We start from the raw sequence: 16,611 nt of genomic DNA, 5'->3' as shown, positions 1-16,611 counted from the left end.
ATGAATTAAAGTTCAAAGAAAGTTGGTTCATTTGATGTACTCTTACTGGAACTTCATTTTGTAAACAGAACGACCCCTCACTCAAGGATATCACAGCTTCCCTCCCGTACTAAAAATGATAGTACTCACCCTTGTAGGAGCAGCAATGTGAAGAAGGTCAAGGGCAGTAAGAAGGGTTCGAAGCTTTGATATAACAAGCCTTTCACTTTTTTTGACAGAGCTCCTAATAAGCATCTTTAGCAAGGTCTGGAGATGGGAGAAAAACTCAAACTAGATTTTAATTCTAGGATGTAGAATGTCAAGCTTGACTGTTCCTCTGAACAGTCAATTGAATTTAAATTTTTTTAATTTAAATTAATTAGTTTATTTTTTTTAATTTAAATTCAACTGAATTAAAAGTTTTGAATTTAAATTCCAATTGAATTTATTGAAAAAAATTCCAATTGAATTTAATGTTTTGTTGTTGTAGTTTTTCACGAAACACTAAGTTTATGTGAAAGGTTTTGCTGCAATATCTTTTTGCCAAGGATATTAAGCTTAAGTTATCCACAAGAAAACGGTGGGGAAAGGGAAGCTTTAGTTTTGAAAGCTTTTTTTTTTTTTTTTTTTTTTTCTCTCCAGGTTTTTCTTGAGCACAGCAGCGTTTCAGTGTCTGCCTGCCATTAGTTGCCCCACTACCAAGTCAGGAGGGTCAATTAAACTTGCGTGAGGCAGAATTTCTTTATCTGAATCTACGTGGTTCACATAAATATATTCTTGTTTCCTTCTTTCCCTAGGATTATTCTTCTCCCAGTATTGAATGTTTCAACGGACACCGTTTAAGATCAATGAGCAAAAGCATCCTGCGGTGTTCAGTCTCCAGCTTTGAAGAAAGTATGGCGATACTGAGGGGAAATGTCAAGAGAAGACGCTTTTCAAGGTACTGTATTTCTATATGTTCAATCTCTGTTTGATTTGTAGATTGAAAAGCAAGAGAGAAAGCATGTGCAGTGAGTTGTGGCCTGATAAACCTCCGGCTAAAATCAGCAGAGGCCTATGAGCATGCTGATGGCGTACCAGTACCTTAAAACTAGAATCCCTCTTCTCAGTGAAAGTTTTCCGCTTTTCTAAAACAAACCTGTTTTTTTCCCCAACCCCTTTGAGGTGTTGTTGTGGTTTAACCCGGCCGGCAGCTAAACACCACACAGCCCTTCTGCAACCCTCCCACCTCCCTCTCTGGGATGGGGGAGAGAAACGGGACAGTGAAGCCCGCGAGTTGAGATAAAGGCAGTTTATTAAGACAGGAAAATAATAATAATGATGATGATGATGATGATAGTACTGCTACTAGTAATGTGTACAAAACAAGTGATGTACAATGCAGTTGCTCACTACCCGCTGACCAGTGCCCAGCGTAACCCCTAGCAGCCCGGCTGCCCCGCCCTATCCATGGTGCAGCGTGTTGCCATAAGGCATAGAATTCTTTGGCCAGTTGGGGTCGGCCATCCTGAGTCTGTCCCCTCGCAGCTGTTGCTGTGCGCCGATTCTGATCGCCAGTAGGACAGTGAGACACCGAAAGGTCCTTGGCTTGTTGTAAGTACTGCTCTGCAGCAATTGAAACATCGGGGTGGTATCAGCACTCTTCTAAACATCCTTTCACACATCCTCAGCCAAAACATAGCAACCTACCCGCTACTAGGAGGAGAACTAACTCTGTCCTAACAGAAACCAGGACATGTATCTTTTCCACTTGGGTGCTATTGCTCATAATTTTGAGAATTCAACATGAGCAAGCTAGGAAATGTGGGTACATACAGAACCGCGTGTATATGGCACACAACAGACTTGGGATGTGGATCCTGCGTGAGGCCTACAGGCTTCTCTTTGTATACCATGGAGCACTGGCTTGTAAACATGGTGAAATTTCCCATCCTTGATGGGTCTAATACAACAAGTCTTTTCTCCCTTTTCTGCCCTGTCCTCTTTCTTAATGTAGGCAGTTGAGAAAGCCAAAATTGGAACGAAAAAAAGAATATAGCACAGATAAGTGGCTGTAAGTCCCCGGGATACCTATTTACGCTGGTTACTGAAGAGGATGGCACTTGGTCACTCCATGGCTTTCATTTGATCCTAGCAGCACAGTGGTATAGCTCTTCCCTTCCCCTTGTCCTCTTGGCTCTTTTAATGATAGTGCAAGCAACAAACCTGTGCCAAAGGGTGCTGTATGGCAAACAATGGGCAGGCTTTTTTCTAAAAAGCACGAGTTTGAGTTATGTGGTGTTTGGGTGTTTCTCTTGAAACGATTCTTCCCTCCTTGAGCTGTTAGATCCTAATGCAGGAAATGGAAGTGCTGCATGCATAAACAGAGTAATCAAACATACACCTCTTAGGAAGAGGCTTGCAATGTCCTAGTGTTTGTTTTGAGCACTGGTAGATACAGTTTGACATGAATGGAGTGAAAACACCTTAGAGAAAGGTGTTGATTGTTCTCACTTTTCCAAGACAGAAATAAGTGGAGTAGATTTCCCTCCTGCATGGAACAAAAGTTGCACGTTTGTTTTTGTCTGGCTAGCTTTCAGTCTCTTTAAAAATCTCCCTACAGGTCCCAGTTTTAAGTAGACAGTTTAAACGTGCAGAGCGATAAAGAAGTGGAATGCAGTGGTTGTGACACCAACTTCTGATCTGAAATGTAAAGAAAACTCAATCCACTTCAGGGTGCCTTTTTTGTCTGTCTGTTTCCATTTTACAAGAGCAACGGTGAAATAAGGAGAATCCCATCTTCACTGTTTCAAAAGACTTTGTTTCTGCGTTTCAGTCACCAGAACATTGAGGAGTAGAGCTGGTGCAAAAACTGTGAGACGAGTCCACGGAGAAAACAGGGACTTGGAGCTGCGCCGCAGCTGTAGAGTCGGACACAGTCGGTACTCGACTACTAACTCGTCCATTCTATTTGACAAACTTATGACAAAGTAAGTCATCTTTTCTTGCAGACCTCTTAGAATGATCTTTCTTCGCAAGCCTTTGCACTATGGCATGATGTTGGCCTCGACTTGCTCTTTATTTTGACAGCAAAGAGGTTTGGCTGCTCCTGGCATTTCCTTCATGTTTACAGGGAGACACCGTTACCTGGCTAGATAAACAGATTTTCTTGAAGGTGCTATTTCAGCATATAAGAATTGACACTCGTCAGCGCCGCTGATTCTGGTTTATCACTATTTGCATTGCAAATCTCCTTGTCCAAAGCTTAAACTGATGTATGCACTGCTTGAAAACAAAACCTGAAGTTGCAGAGCAGAAGACTCAAGTCATTATGTTAGCAGCTGTGTAACCATACTGCTTTCCAAGCATAAGATGTCCAGCTTATTTTGTTTCTATGAAGAGTTTAAATGGCTCCCGTTAAGCAAAGATGTCCCCACACTGATACTTACTATTAAGCAAGGATTCCACCTCCTTTGGCTGAGGTCTGCTCCCTTACTCACATTGGAACATTCATCCAAGTAGCCTGCAATTCCACACTGTCGGGGGAAAGTCCATAGAATAGAAAAGGTTCCTCCAGTCTCTACCTCAGCCTTTTTTTTTGAAGCATGCAATAAAGCAAAACATTCACAGGCTGCCCTTCCATGCAAAACAAGGCAAATTAGTAAGACAGGAGCCACAAAACTGATTGTCCTTTAAAGTTAAAATGAGATTTGAAATAGATCGAGTTAGCAAGTGTTGTAAGTCTGTAGCTAAGTCTGGTTTTGCCAATGCAGCACAATTCCCTATCACGTAGCCAGAGCTGCTTCTGTAGCTCCAAGAAGCAAAACTGCTTTGACAAAATACTGTGTCATCAAAGCATTCGTTGGCTCAGTAGGCACGGCTCAGGTTCAACAAGTTTGTGAAAAAATGAGTACTAACAGAAGCAGCAGGGTCCAAAGAAACACTTTATGTCCCCACTGCGAAATGAGGGGCTTTACCTTGAGTGTTATGCACACTGTCAATAGAAAAGCACTGTAACAGAATCTGCCACGGCAGTTTGCATGTTACTGAAAGACCATCAGAGTGGGACTGCAGCAAGATCATTGCGAAGTTACAAAAAAACCATGTGGGGGTGGGAGTTTAGTTGCGTTAGATAACACAATCTTAGATAAAGATTTTGGTCTTAACGTAAAAGTAAGGATGTCTACTGATCTCTTCAACTCCAACAACTGAAGCCCAAGTCTGAAAAATCGCCTTTAAGAATGCAAAGAAAATATTTAACTCTTCTGTATGTTCATACTTTGCTATCAAGCAAAGGAATGAATGCTGATGCCTTAACTATGTAGGGCTGTAGCTTTAAAAACGTTAAATGTACGTGAAATTATTTGGGGGTGTTTTCACATGCAAAGCCTAATGCAGTGCATGCAAGCCCTGTCATCTTCTTCCTCTAGTAGTGTCGTGTTAAGGGGTGTAGCCGATTGACCGTCATGGGTCCCGTCAGATTCAGGGTGCTGAACTATCACGGTCACGGATTCACCAACAACGCAGTACGGCCTCGCTCTAGTCGCATTCAAGGAGAACTCTCACAGCTAGGAAGAATGCAATTAAGTGCAATTTCTTACGGCGACAGGTACACAGGTTCTTTGGATTGTCAGTGATAAATTCACTGTCTGCAAAAGCAAGCTAGCATGCATGAAATGCACAGGTACACAGCCTAGGTATTAAGACATGAAAAAGCATCAAAACTCTAGAGATTTCTAAGATTCCACAGAGACGCCTGGTATAAGCAAGCGTTCAGATCTTACCCCACGGCGTCCCAATGGAGTGGGGGTGGGGGAGTGAGAGGCTCAGCCTGTCGAGTGATGTCAGAAGGAATCCTTCCTGATAGTATCTTCCCTAACATCCCCTTTCTCTTAAAGCAATTGATATTATTTTCTATCTTTAAGGTGGAGCTTGAGTGACTCTAGTCATGCATATCTTGGTTGTGCTTGGTAGAAATGATCTCACTTGCGTTTAAAGGTACAGACTGTGAGAAATTCCGAGGGCGTGCTCAGTGAGGGGTGGTTGCACCTTGGAGGCGGGTAGCTTTTGGGATGGAGGTGTGCTTATGATGCCTAGTCGCTTAAGGCGATTACTCCACAAGTAGTAACTTAGTGTTGATTTAACTACAGCATATCTAAAACATAAGAAGGATGTTAGTATGGAAGAAGCCGATGAAACCAGTCCTTAAATCTTACTACTTATTGTGCGTGAGCAGACTGGCGTGAGTTTTAGCTATACTGGCAAATATCAAACCACACCTGTGTCGTCCCAGAGCTGGGAAAAAAAAAACAAAAAAAAAAAACCAAGGAAATGTTGAAGCAAATAGGGAGGCCTGTAGCTTGTGCAGTCTTTTAGCTGAGAAAATAAAGAAGGAGAGAGACAGGTAGCCTTGAGCTAGCAGAAGCAAGGAAGAGAAGGGCTAAAAGGGAAAAAACAGGAAGGAGAACACGAGCTCCAGACTGACCTATAGTAACCTTTTTCTCATTAAGGGTCATTAGCACATTAAAAATCACACCTGTCAAAATGCTAATCTATGCTAATGTGGGATTCGGTGTGTGTCCCCCCTCTCCTGTTCCCCCTCCCCCCCGGTATTCCTCTGTAATGCACAAGCTCAGTGGAGATAAGTTAGGTGAGCTGTAATAACCAATCCAAAGGAGCCAAAGAGAGAGTTTTCACAAGTTTCCTGTGTATAAATGACGGCGATTCGAGTCAGAGGTGTGCTTGCTTTGCGAAAGATGGCCAAGTACCTGACTCTGCAGAGTTCTATAAGTAATTCTATAATTAAAAGACCTTCGTGTGCATTCCGACTCTGGGTGCTTATTGGCGCGGTGCACTCTGCACGAACCTGCAGACAACATCTGTACTCAGTGTCATGCCTACAGACAACCCTTTACTGTTGGGACCTGCATATTTTTCTGTGCATTCAACACAACCCCTTTGGCACAACTAGTTAACCACGTAGCTGCCAGTCCACCACTCAGTTGCACTTGTGAAGAGGAAAAGCTATTTCCGTCTACTGGAGGAGCACATCCTCTAAATGCAAGCTTCACTCAGCTGGTCATTTACTGCAGGACAAGATTTGAAAAGTGTTGTTGAGTTCTGGGTTTCCTGCTTACAGGAAAAATTAAGTGCTAGATCGCCCTCTACTCCGCTTTGTCTGCTGCATTTAATGGAGATAAAACTGATTTCGTTTGCTCCTCCGTTTATGGACAATGAGCTGAAGGAACAGGTACAGCACATTAGCCTGGAATGCCTTCCCTCCCAACCAAAGTAAACTGGAGCTGTAACTAACACAAGCAAAAGCAAGGCTTCTGTGTTTTCAGCTGAATAAAGTTCCAACAAAATCATCCTCTGGGATTTGAAGCTTACTTCACATGACATGCCAACGACTCTTTTCCCTCCATTGTAAAGCGGATCCCTGCTGTTAGTTGCTCTAGAAGCAAAGGAATCGTCGGTTTGGTAACCAAATAGCCGCTTCTGCAAACGAGAAGTGTTGTGCTCTCTCTTCCCTTTGAATGACTCCACACTTCTCATCAGCTACTGGATTGCTGACCTAGAATCAGAGAACATCCCAAGGTGGAAAGGACTCCCAATAGTCACCAAGTCCAACTGGTGGCTCCACACAGGACCACCCCAAAGTGAGACCCGATGTCTGAGAGCATTGTTCAACACTTGTTGACCTCCGTCAGGCTCGGTGCCATGAGCAGTGCCCTGGGCAGCTGTCTCAGTAGCCAGCCACCCCCTCAGCGCAGCACCTGAGGCGCACGGGGCTCGGTGGGGCGGCCCGGGAGGGGAGGACGGCGGGGCGAAGTGGCAGCTCCCTCAGAGCCGTCTCCCCGCCGCCTCGGCCGCATGTCGTGGCTTTTTCGTGTCGGGGCTTTTTCATGTCGTGCCCTCGGTCTCTCGCCGTGGGTGAGATGCTGCTCCCCAGCGCGGACCCCTTGCGCGCGGGGCCTGCCCGCGGCGGCGGCGGGAGGGAAACCCCAACCCCAAAGCCCTCCCGGCAGGGAGAGCTCGGGGTGAGGGCCGATCCGGCACCGACAGTAAACACACGCCGGAGGAAACGCTCTGGTTTTAGCCATGAGCAGCGCGGCCAGGTTCAAAAGGCGTCACGCTGGAGCTCCGAGTTCGGCGGCGTTCCGAGGCCGTTGTGGCGGTTGTGGAGACGGCCCCGGCTGAGGTGGCTGCTGCTGTCGCTGCTGTCCCCTCTGTCCCTGCTGTTGCCGCTGTTGCCGCTGTTCCCGGACCTTGGAGACCCCCGGCGGCTCCCTGTGCCAGGCCCTGTGGCCCCGGGGAGCTGCCCGCCGCCTCGTCGGCCAGCCCGGCAGCAATCCTGCCAGCACAGAATAGCCCACTGCGTTTCAGGGTAAAGTGACGATTAATTTCTATTTCCTGGCCTGGGTGCTGCTTTCTTCTTTAAGGAAGCTTCAAGGTTAAAGGTTCAACTCAGTTATGTCAGGGTTCAACTCCGTTTCGTGAAGGGGCTCTTGTACGAAAGCTTAAGCTGGGATTGACTCTCTGCTAAGCGGAGGCCAAACGTGGACCTACTGAGAAGCAGGTCCTAAGTGATAACATTTTCTAAAGAGACTGCTAAACACATCTGAAGAGTGCTGCTGCAGAACTCTGAATGGGGGGATAGCAACTGTCTTAACTGATCTGGAATCTTGAATTTACTTTTCAATGGACAAGAGGTGTGTCTCTCAAGGCAAACAAAGAGAGGAGTAACACCCTCTCTTGTCACTCATGTCAACATAAATTTATGCTCAGAGCGTAGGTGTAGGAACAGCATCGGTATGTATATGGAACATCGGGAGAGGAAGCTCTATTGGTATTTACAGTTTTTCTACTATCTTGCCAGAGAGACGTCATCTCCAAATGAGAAATGGATGTATTTTGAAACAGTGGTGGTGGATCGGATTTCTTCTTTCTAGTGTTAATATTTGCTCTTGAATCGTACTTAATACCTGGTAACACCTCAATCAGTTGTCAAAAATAAACTTAAAAATGTGTAAGGCTTATCTCATTGGTCAGTATAAAGATCAAGGTCTTCGCTTCGCTTTGCTTCCCTTCCCTTCCCTTTTTTTCTTTTTTTCGTTTTTTCTTTTCTTCTTTTTTTATTTTTTTTTCTTTTTTCTTTTTTTCTTTTTTTCTTTTTTTCTTTTTTTCTTTTTTTTCTTCTTCCCTTCCCTTCCCTTCCCTTCCCTTCCCTTCCCTTCCCTTCCCTTCCCTTCCCTTCCCTTCCCTTCCCTTCCCTTCCCTTCCCTTCCCTTTTCATTTTCCCCAGTATTGTTTTTCTGTTCTCCTTCTCACTGCAGTCTTGATTTTGTTTCTTGTCCCTTAAGTATGTTTCCAAAGTGTTGCTGAAACATTTTCCCTTTCAATCCTACAAAAGGAGCTGTCACTGGTGAAGATCGGAGCTTATCCCTGAGCCCAGGAGCTGTCACCTTAGTCTTCCAATCGGACAAGGACGACTTCATTTCTCATGTAAATGCATTTGTCAGGTTTGCGTATTGTTTTTTCAGGAATGGAAAGTGTGTATAGAATGGATTTAAAATCAATTTTAAATGTAAAACGTCAAGGCAAAAAAGTTCTAATTACAACCTCTGCACACAATTTGCCAGCTGTGGGACTAGGAGTTTTCTTATTTACTGTGTTTTGTTTAACGTGTCTGAAGTTTAATGGACAGCAATCAAGGCGTGCTAGAAATCTGAAAGCACTTTATGCTTTGTTCTCTCCGTCATTTTGGTATAACAAACTAGCTTATGTTTTAAACCCTCCATGAGGTTAGTGGTTTCCCTAAAGGTAACAAGTCCCTGTGTGCTACAGTAAGACAGTAACAAAACATGAGGTATAGAAGTTCATCCTGTCATTATTCAGCTTCTGCCTATGGACACACAACTACGCTTATTTAAAGCGGTATCACCTTGAAACCTAATCAGCATTTTAAAAAGGACTTTGTAGCAGTTATTGGCTTTTGTCCTGGAGGGCTGAGGTTTGTTTTGTTTTGTTTTACATTCAGCATTTCCGTTTCTAGCTTACATTCCCCTGTTGTTTTGCATGAGGAAAGCGTGCAACTTTACAAAGTAGAACGGAAAGAGCTGCTTTTTAGTCTAACTTTTCAGTTTTTCATAGGAGTTTTAAATGTGGTAGGAGTAAAACACCAGAAGTACTGCTGCCAAAGTTATATTCAAACTCGTCTTTCTTGGAGAAGCAGAAGAAGCCCAGGGAGAAATGAATTTGCAAACATGCTCTTCATGCTCTCCTTTCCCAAGATTTCTCTGAGATATAGCCCATCCTCTGTGGGTTTTGAGGTATATGGTTCCCAGGAGTGAAAAGGAGGGCCAAACATCTCTCCTCTTGGATCTCAGCATGCCAGGGCTTTAGTGTACTGCCACTTACAGCTCCGCTTTTTCACCTGGAAAAAGCGACCGCATGATGTAGACTGAGGAGCCCTCACAAATTAACTTGCCGTCACCAAGTGACGCCCAGAAAAGGTGTATTTAAAAGCTAGGCTCATTATAGAATCACAACAAACCCCTCATGACTGGTGCAGTAGACAGTGAGGTAGAGGGCGAGCCCTGGAAAGACAGAAGAAAAGTAGCAGTGAGTTCTGGGTACCTTTGTGCAGACAAAACAGAAAAACGCAGGCAGTGAAGTAATAGTGTTCCGTTACTAATGCCAGCAATAGATAATTGCAACAATTATCTGTTAGATCATAGGTACTAATTAACAGATAATTGCGCAACTCCGGAAATCAATAAATAACTGATTCCCCTCAGAGAATGTCTTCTACATTTTTATATTAAAAAGACTCCAGAGTTGTAATGGATTAAAATCCTACGGAAGGGAAAGAAATGGCATCAGCCACTAGTTCTGCAGAAGCGAAAAGTAATACTGATAGAGTTCAGATGGAAATTTTCACTTTGTGTGTTTAGTTTGGGGATTCTTTTTAAATCATTCATACCAGCGATTTAGTTCTTAAGGCTGTTTCTTTGAGATTAAGTGACAGGACTTCTGTTACTCTTTTCTTCTTGGAATGCTTCTTGATATTCTTACGTCAGCCAGAACTTCTGTCTCTGTTGCAGATGTGAACAATGACCGTAGCTAAGAAGCCCAAATCTTCAAAGCCTAAAAAGCCCTCTTCAAGGCGGTCTGGCAAATCCAAGAAACCAAGTCCTAAAATAGTGATGTCACGCACCGCCAACTGGGGCCGGATAGTGCCTGCAGAAGATTCAAGCCAAGTCTCTGTGGCCCAAGGACGTGGAGGTGCTATTTACTGTAGATCATCTGAAAATTCTAAGGCTTTTGCCCCAAGAGATCTAAGTAAGTGTGTGTTTTATCCTGCCTCCATTTTCTTCAAAGCAAAAGTAGAAAATGCAGTTCTTACTTGTTGCACTGATAGAGAAGGGGACTACTGTGAACAAAGACTTCAAAAGCGAATCCCCTAAGGCAGCTGAAGTGACTGATGTTACAGAAATTAATTTTGATATATTTACAGTCAACATTAAAATGGTTGACTAAAGTTGTTTGTTTTTTGTTTTTTTTTTTTCCCAAAACATTGTGTTGACCAGCCAATATGAATTTGGTGGTATTAAAGCTGTCTGCAATAAGTTTTTCTGGTTTGGATTGTAGCTAGCTCCTCTAGGTGCTCCTGCAGAATAGTATTTTTTTAAATACCTTTCTTCGAAACAAACAAACAAGATCTCTTTTTAAATTTAACTTTCTTGCAGTCGTTAATGATGGAATTGCTCCGCCACAGAGCATTCTTTTTCCACCTGAGAAGATTTGTATGGATTGGCGAGAAACACAAAGTGTTGGAGTTGGCCTGTACAATCTTGGCAACACATGTTTTCTTAATGCTACTCTGCAGTGTTTGACCTACACACCCCCACTTGCCAATTACATGCTTTCTCTTGAGCACAGCCAGTCATGTGAGTACTTTCTAACAGTATTTTGAATCTGTTGGATAGCTCTGAAGGTGAAAGAACAGCAGTGATTCTGTGAGATAAGCTTATTTGCCTGATTTTACCTGTAGCAGCTGGCTTTGAGCACTGTATTAGCAGTGGGCTCCGAATAGCATATGGAGTGCAATTAATGCACCATGGTTTATTTATTTAGTTATTTGTTTGTTTGTTTGTTTGTTTGTTTATTAAAGGATCATTTATTGCTTCATGGGAATAATGAAGTGCATTGGACAGTAATGCATTTAGTAATAATTTTAGAGAGTAATACATTTTGCAGCCTGTGGAGTTCACATTCCTGTCAGCCTTTACAACTGCGACTTTGCAGTAGTCTTTTAGATTTCTCATCACAAAATGCATTTGAATACAGGCTTAGTGGATATTTTTCTTCTGTCAAGTTGTGTGAAATGAAATGTTACAAGACTGTTGGGACATTGGCATCTTGGGAGAAGAGAATGTAGCAAGGAGAGTGGATATGGTATCTATAGCTTAAATTGTACTTAGATGTTCGTAGGTATGGATATTTCGCTGGACTGGGATGCTTTGTTCTTTCACTCTTCAGGTCGTGAACAAGATTTTTGCATGATGTGCACGATGGAGACTCACATTAACCAGGCCCTGCGTTGCACTGTTGATGCCATCGAGCCTACGCATGTTATCAGTAATCTCAGTCGTAAGTGGCTTCAGATGTGTTTCTTTTCGATAGCTTGTAATCTTCAAATAATTATTTGATGTGTCTAAGTGGTTTTAACACTCCAATGAAGAGAGATTTTAGAAATACAAGAATGATTTCATTTTTAAATGAGGTCAATACTATCATCTTCTTATTTAGGAATAGGACAACATTTCCGTTTTGGCAGTCAAGAAGACGCACACGAGTTCTTGCGCTATACTGTTGATGCTATGCAGGAAGCGTGCTTGAACGGAAGCACCGAGTAAGCATAAACAAGTTCACTTTCATACATTCTCTAGCACCTTCTAGTCCTTTATTTACTCTCAGAAATGATCTCTAGCACCTTTTAGTGCCTTATTTACTATCAGCAACGCAAGTCTACATCATCCTTGGTTTTCATCAAACTCTTTGAAGAGTTAATTCTGTGCCTTAAATCTTCTGAGGTCTGATTATAATTTATTTCCAGATTGGACAGATCTTCTCAAGCTACCACCATCATTCATCAAATATTTGGAGGATTTCTAAGATCAAGAGGTACTTGAAAAAATATTCCTGTCCTTAGAACTGATCTGTGTCTTTTGTCAGTAGTAAAGCAGTCTGTAGTTTGTCTAAAGTAGTATCTGTCAACAACTTGAATTTGGACAGTTAGTCTCCTTCACATAATGTTAAGCATTTATATTTTGTTTCCAGTGAAGTGCTTGAATTGCAAAGCAGTTTCGGATACGTATGAGGCATTTCTTGATATCACTTTGGATATAAAGGTAAGATGTTTTCTAAATATAATTCATGATGTTTAAGTACATGCATAACTTTCTAAATTAAACTTGTTTAACTTAAAAAACCAAACCACATATAATGTTAAAACGTAAGAGCTTGGTGGTGCTAAGGAAGTGGATTGGACTTTGTCCTTCCGTGGAACCCATGTAAATAGTCTCCACATTTGCATTGGGTTTAAGGGGAAAGAATTCTCTTTCTGCAAAAATTATAATGCTGTCCTACTTCTTTGTTGTTCTACCTCAATATACATCTAATTGTTAGACTGATGAATTTGTCCCCAGTATTGATGACAAAGCACACTGTAGATGCTGTCTAGGCAACTGGGAAAGTATTTGTTCCAAAGTCAAATGCCTTCCAGGTGAGGTCAATGCTGAGCATGCTCTTTCTGCCTCCTTCTTCACAGTGCTCCTAGTAGATCGCTTGAGTATGTTAGTAAGATTCTCTTATAAACTACTAGTATGTCTCTGGAATTTTGAATTACGGTGACTTTACGCTCTTCTTTCTCGCTGCTCTAGGCGGTTTCGTCTGTTAGCAGAGCTCTGGAACTCTTTGTGAAACCTGAAGAGCTGGATGGAGAGAATTGCTATAAATGTAGCGAGTAAGATTTTGACGAATTAGGTCTTAATCCTAGATGTCAGTTTTCTATGTTGCATGACTCTGTTGGACTACCTCTAAACTTTGGATCTACTTACAAGTTTTGTGGAAGTTTATAAAAGACTTGGATTTTTGTTTCCTTGGAGGGGGGAAGTCTTGTTCATAGGCATTCCCTATGGGTTTGCAATTCTCTGGCTTGTATTTTGCCATCAGAATTCAAAAAGAGCTACTTTTGTTCTTTCTATTTATTAGCTCTCGACAGTACTTTTCTTGATGTAAACTGCCCAGTTTCCGTTGTTCTCTGGGCTAGTGGCTAATTTTCACTGCTTACACCGTAGGTCCTACCTTGGAGCGGGCAATGTGTCAAACTGAACTATTTTGTTTCAAAGGATGGCAGATGGGTTCAGTGTCTTTCCAGACAAGCTCAGTACATGAAGACTTCCTACTGTTAAATGTCTCCCTCCTGTAGAATGACCATGTGCTTCTGTTGTATTTTTGATGTTGATAGTCGACCTATGTTGGAGATTATTTGCAATTTCTAGCCCTGGGGACCAAGGCTCTCTCGTTCCGCTTTCAGTATTTGTATTTCCCTTGAAAGCTGAAAGAATGTATCCAGGATTGGAGTTCAAATAGCCACTTTTGTAGACCAAGAAATGGTACCTTGCCATCCAACCTGGTCATACCCTTTTGTGAGAGATTCCTGTTCCCGCTATGCTCTGAGTTGTTGGGAAAATTGACCTTCTTCTCTGTATTAACAAACCTGACACGCAGTGCATGGGTTTATGAAAAGAAAAAAGACCAACCTATTATGCAAGTAAATATCATTCAAATAGCATAGGCATGCGTGAGACATTAAAAGGAGTTTGTTTTGGGGGCGAAAAAAGAAGATGCCTTCAAACACTTATCTCTGCTTGTTTTTAAGGTGTAAAAAGATGGTTCCTGCGTCCAAGAGATTTACCATACACCGTTCTTCCAAGGTTCTCACAATATCACTGAAAAGATTTGCAGATTTCACAGGTGGAAAGATCAACAAGGTATATTTACCACTGTAATGCAACTATATCATTGTGTAATGGGACATCCCCCAAAGCTGAAAGTTGTTAATATTTTCAGACAATAATTGTAGACTAACGACTATGGCTTATTCTTTCTCTTAATATCAATAAAGTTCCCGCTTGACAAGAAGCATATGCTTTCCTCTGAGAAGGCTGATTCATCAGGAAACAGTTCTCTGCAACTTCTAGTCTTAACCGTTGTTTATGGGAAGACTTATTTGTAGTGAATCAAGAAATATATTCGAGAAATATATTCTAGAAATCAATTCTAGTCTGTGTTTTTTGGAAGTGTTTTTCTCTGGCTAGTCCACGAAGTACTCTGGGATAATTTTTCTATCTTCTTGATGTCTCTTTAGGAGGTGAAATATCCGGAGTATTTGGACCTGAGAGCCTACATGTCGCAGTCAATGGGAGAACCACTGCTCTATGCCTTATACGCGGTGCTGGTACATCACGGTGTCAGCTGTCACTCAGGACACTATATATGCTATGTAAAGGTAGAAGTCAACAGCATTTCTAACAGGGTAAAGGTTGTGCTGGCAAACCAATTAAAGCATGACTAGCAGCTACTGTTTCTAGGGAAAAAGATTTCATTATATTTTTATTTGACATGTGTGTATTTTGTTCCTATCCGTGATTTCAATTGGAAAACGTGCAATTCACCTAAAGAAATCGTTGTCTTTATTTGCAGGCTGGTAATGGACTTTGGTATCAGATGAATGATGCTAAAGTAGTGCATACTGACATTAAAAGAGTTCTTGGTCAGCAAGCTTACATACTTTTTTATATCAGGTAATAACAAATCTTAAAATGTGTTCAGAAGAGATTTACTTTCCTGTTATTGATATTTTTCTGTTTTGCAAGTGTTTTTCTTGCTATCCCGGGAGAAGATTATTATTTGTCTAATTCAGTTCTGTCTAACCTGAAATTCTCTGTGTCGTTTATTATCTTTTGTTGCTCGGCCTTAAACTGCAGCACTCATGTAAATTGCTATCTATGTGTTATCTGTAGCTGGCTAATTTAGAGAAGGAGAGAAATGAAGGCCATCTGTGGTGTAAGAATGAATTATTGCTGTGCAAGTGATAGTCTTAGTAGGAAGACTGTTCTCTACTTTTCAGTCTGTAGTCATGGCGAAGCCTTCTGTAGAGAAGGCTTCCATATCGTATGAGCTGTTCCTCTAAAATGATAGGATGGGATTTAATCCAAGAGTAGGCTGAAAGAAAAACTAAACTACGATCACTGCTCTTTTCTGAAGGCGCTATGATTTGACACTTGGAGAACGTGCGTTTTACTTGCCAGCACCATCTTATCCCTGTTCATTCCCTCCTGGTCAGCAGGGGGCTAATAGTAAGCAGGCTGGATTTCTGGGACCACGACTTCTTCCTCATATGATTAAGGTAATTCAGGGAAGCGGGAGGGCAGATAACGGCACCAAACTGCTAGTGGGTTTGGGGTTTGGTGTGGGGTTTTTTGTTTGGTTTTCGGCATCTTAGTTTTGTTTTCCTTCCCACGCTGCAGCTTTCTTCACAGCCCTCATGCTACAGCCAGAGTCATTCAAACAGTGGTTACTGCTAAATTGTGCAGCCATGCGACTCCATTACTTTATACCTCCAAGACAGCTTTCTAAAGCACAGAGAGCTACGCTCTTTGACTATTTAAGCAGAGTGTACTAATCCTCAAATCATTTAAAAGAGGACTTGTTTTTCCTATCCTCGTCACTTTAGCTAAGACAGGGAAAACTAAATGTCTTATTCCTGAGCACCAGAACGATTACTTCAGGCTTTTCAGGGTATGTTTAAAGGGGAAAATAAATATATTTGGGAATAGCAGCAGGTAATGTTAAGTTGCTTGGCTGTTTTTCAAAGATGATGTTAATTTGATACCAATCTGCAGTAAACCAAAAGCAGGAATTGAATACGCTTATTGGACTTGCATTTATCCTTAACGGGCAGTGTGTTTTTCTTTTTAGGTGTTAAGACCATTTGTAGAAACACTCAGTAGGAGAGTTTTGTGTTTCAAAATGTTACATGCAGTGTTTGCGTTAATCCATCTTGCAATTTCTTCTTTTTAAATACAGAATTCAAGCCGTTTAAATGGAAATGGATCCATAAAAGAGGACGCAAAGACCACTGGTGTCACCCTAAAAAGGCCATCTTCAGCACCACCAATGGCCTGTGTTCAAAACCAGGCAATTACCAGGCCTTCAATTACTGATACGTCAAGAAAACAGAAGATCACCATCAGTATTCACAATAAATTGCCTGCTCGTCAGACTGTGTCACAGCCTGACTTTCTTAGCAGTGCTGTGGAGGATGAAGATCTCTACCAGGCTGTTCCTTCATCCACAATTACAAATTTGGTAATGCAAATGAAGCAAATGCAAACAAACAAAAAAGTTTCTGATGAAATTTTTGTGGAGCCAACAGTGAATGAAAATCCTAAACTCAGCTCTGATAACACAGTCCCTTATGGTGCAGAATCTTCAGGAAAATCTGAGGAGGAGTCAAAGGGCTTATTTCAAAGGAATTTGAAATGCAATGCAATGTCCTCTAATGGAATTTTGGTGTGAAAG

At 41.9% G+C, this 16,611-nt stretch overlaps 2 long non-coding RNA genes across 2 annotated transcripts; both read left to right on the top strand.

Moving 5' to 3' along the window:
* Window positions 1-2,805: 2,805 nt before the first annotated feature.
* Window positions 2,806-10,201, top strand: LOC311428781. Its single transcript, XR_014687885.1, has 3 exons — window positions 2,806-2,948; window positions 8,372-8,463; window positions 10,065-10,201. It is a non-coding gene; the product is annotated as an uncharacterized lncRNA (long non-coding RNA).
* A 4,578-nt stretch (window positions 10,202-14,779) lies between these two features.
* Window positions 14,780-16,185, top strand: LOC311428782. The gene is made up of 3 exons (XR_014687886.1): window positions 14,780-14,831; window positions 15,295-15,436; window positions 16,117-16,185. It is a non-coding gene; the product is annotated as an uncharacterized lncRNA (long non-coding RNA).
* The last annotated feature ends 426 nt before the right edge of the window (window positions 16,186-16,611 follow it).

This window comes from Aythya ferina (assembly GCF_964211825.1).
Source record: "Aythya ferina genome assembly, contig: HAP1_SCAFFOLD_139, whole genome shotgun sequence".
Lineage (NCBI taxonomy): Eukaryota > Metazoa > Chordata > Aves > Anseriformes > Anatidae > Aythya > Aythya ferina.
Note: the sequence above shows the minus strand (reverse complement) of the source record. Positions and strands in the feature narration are given on the sequence as shown.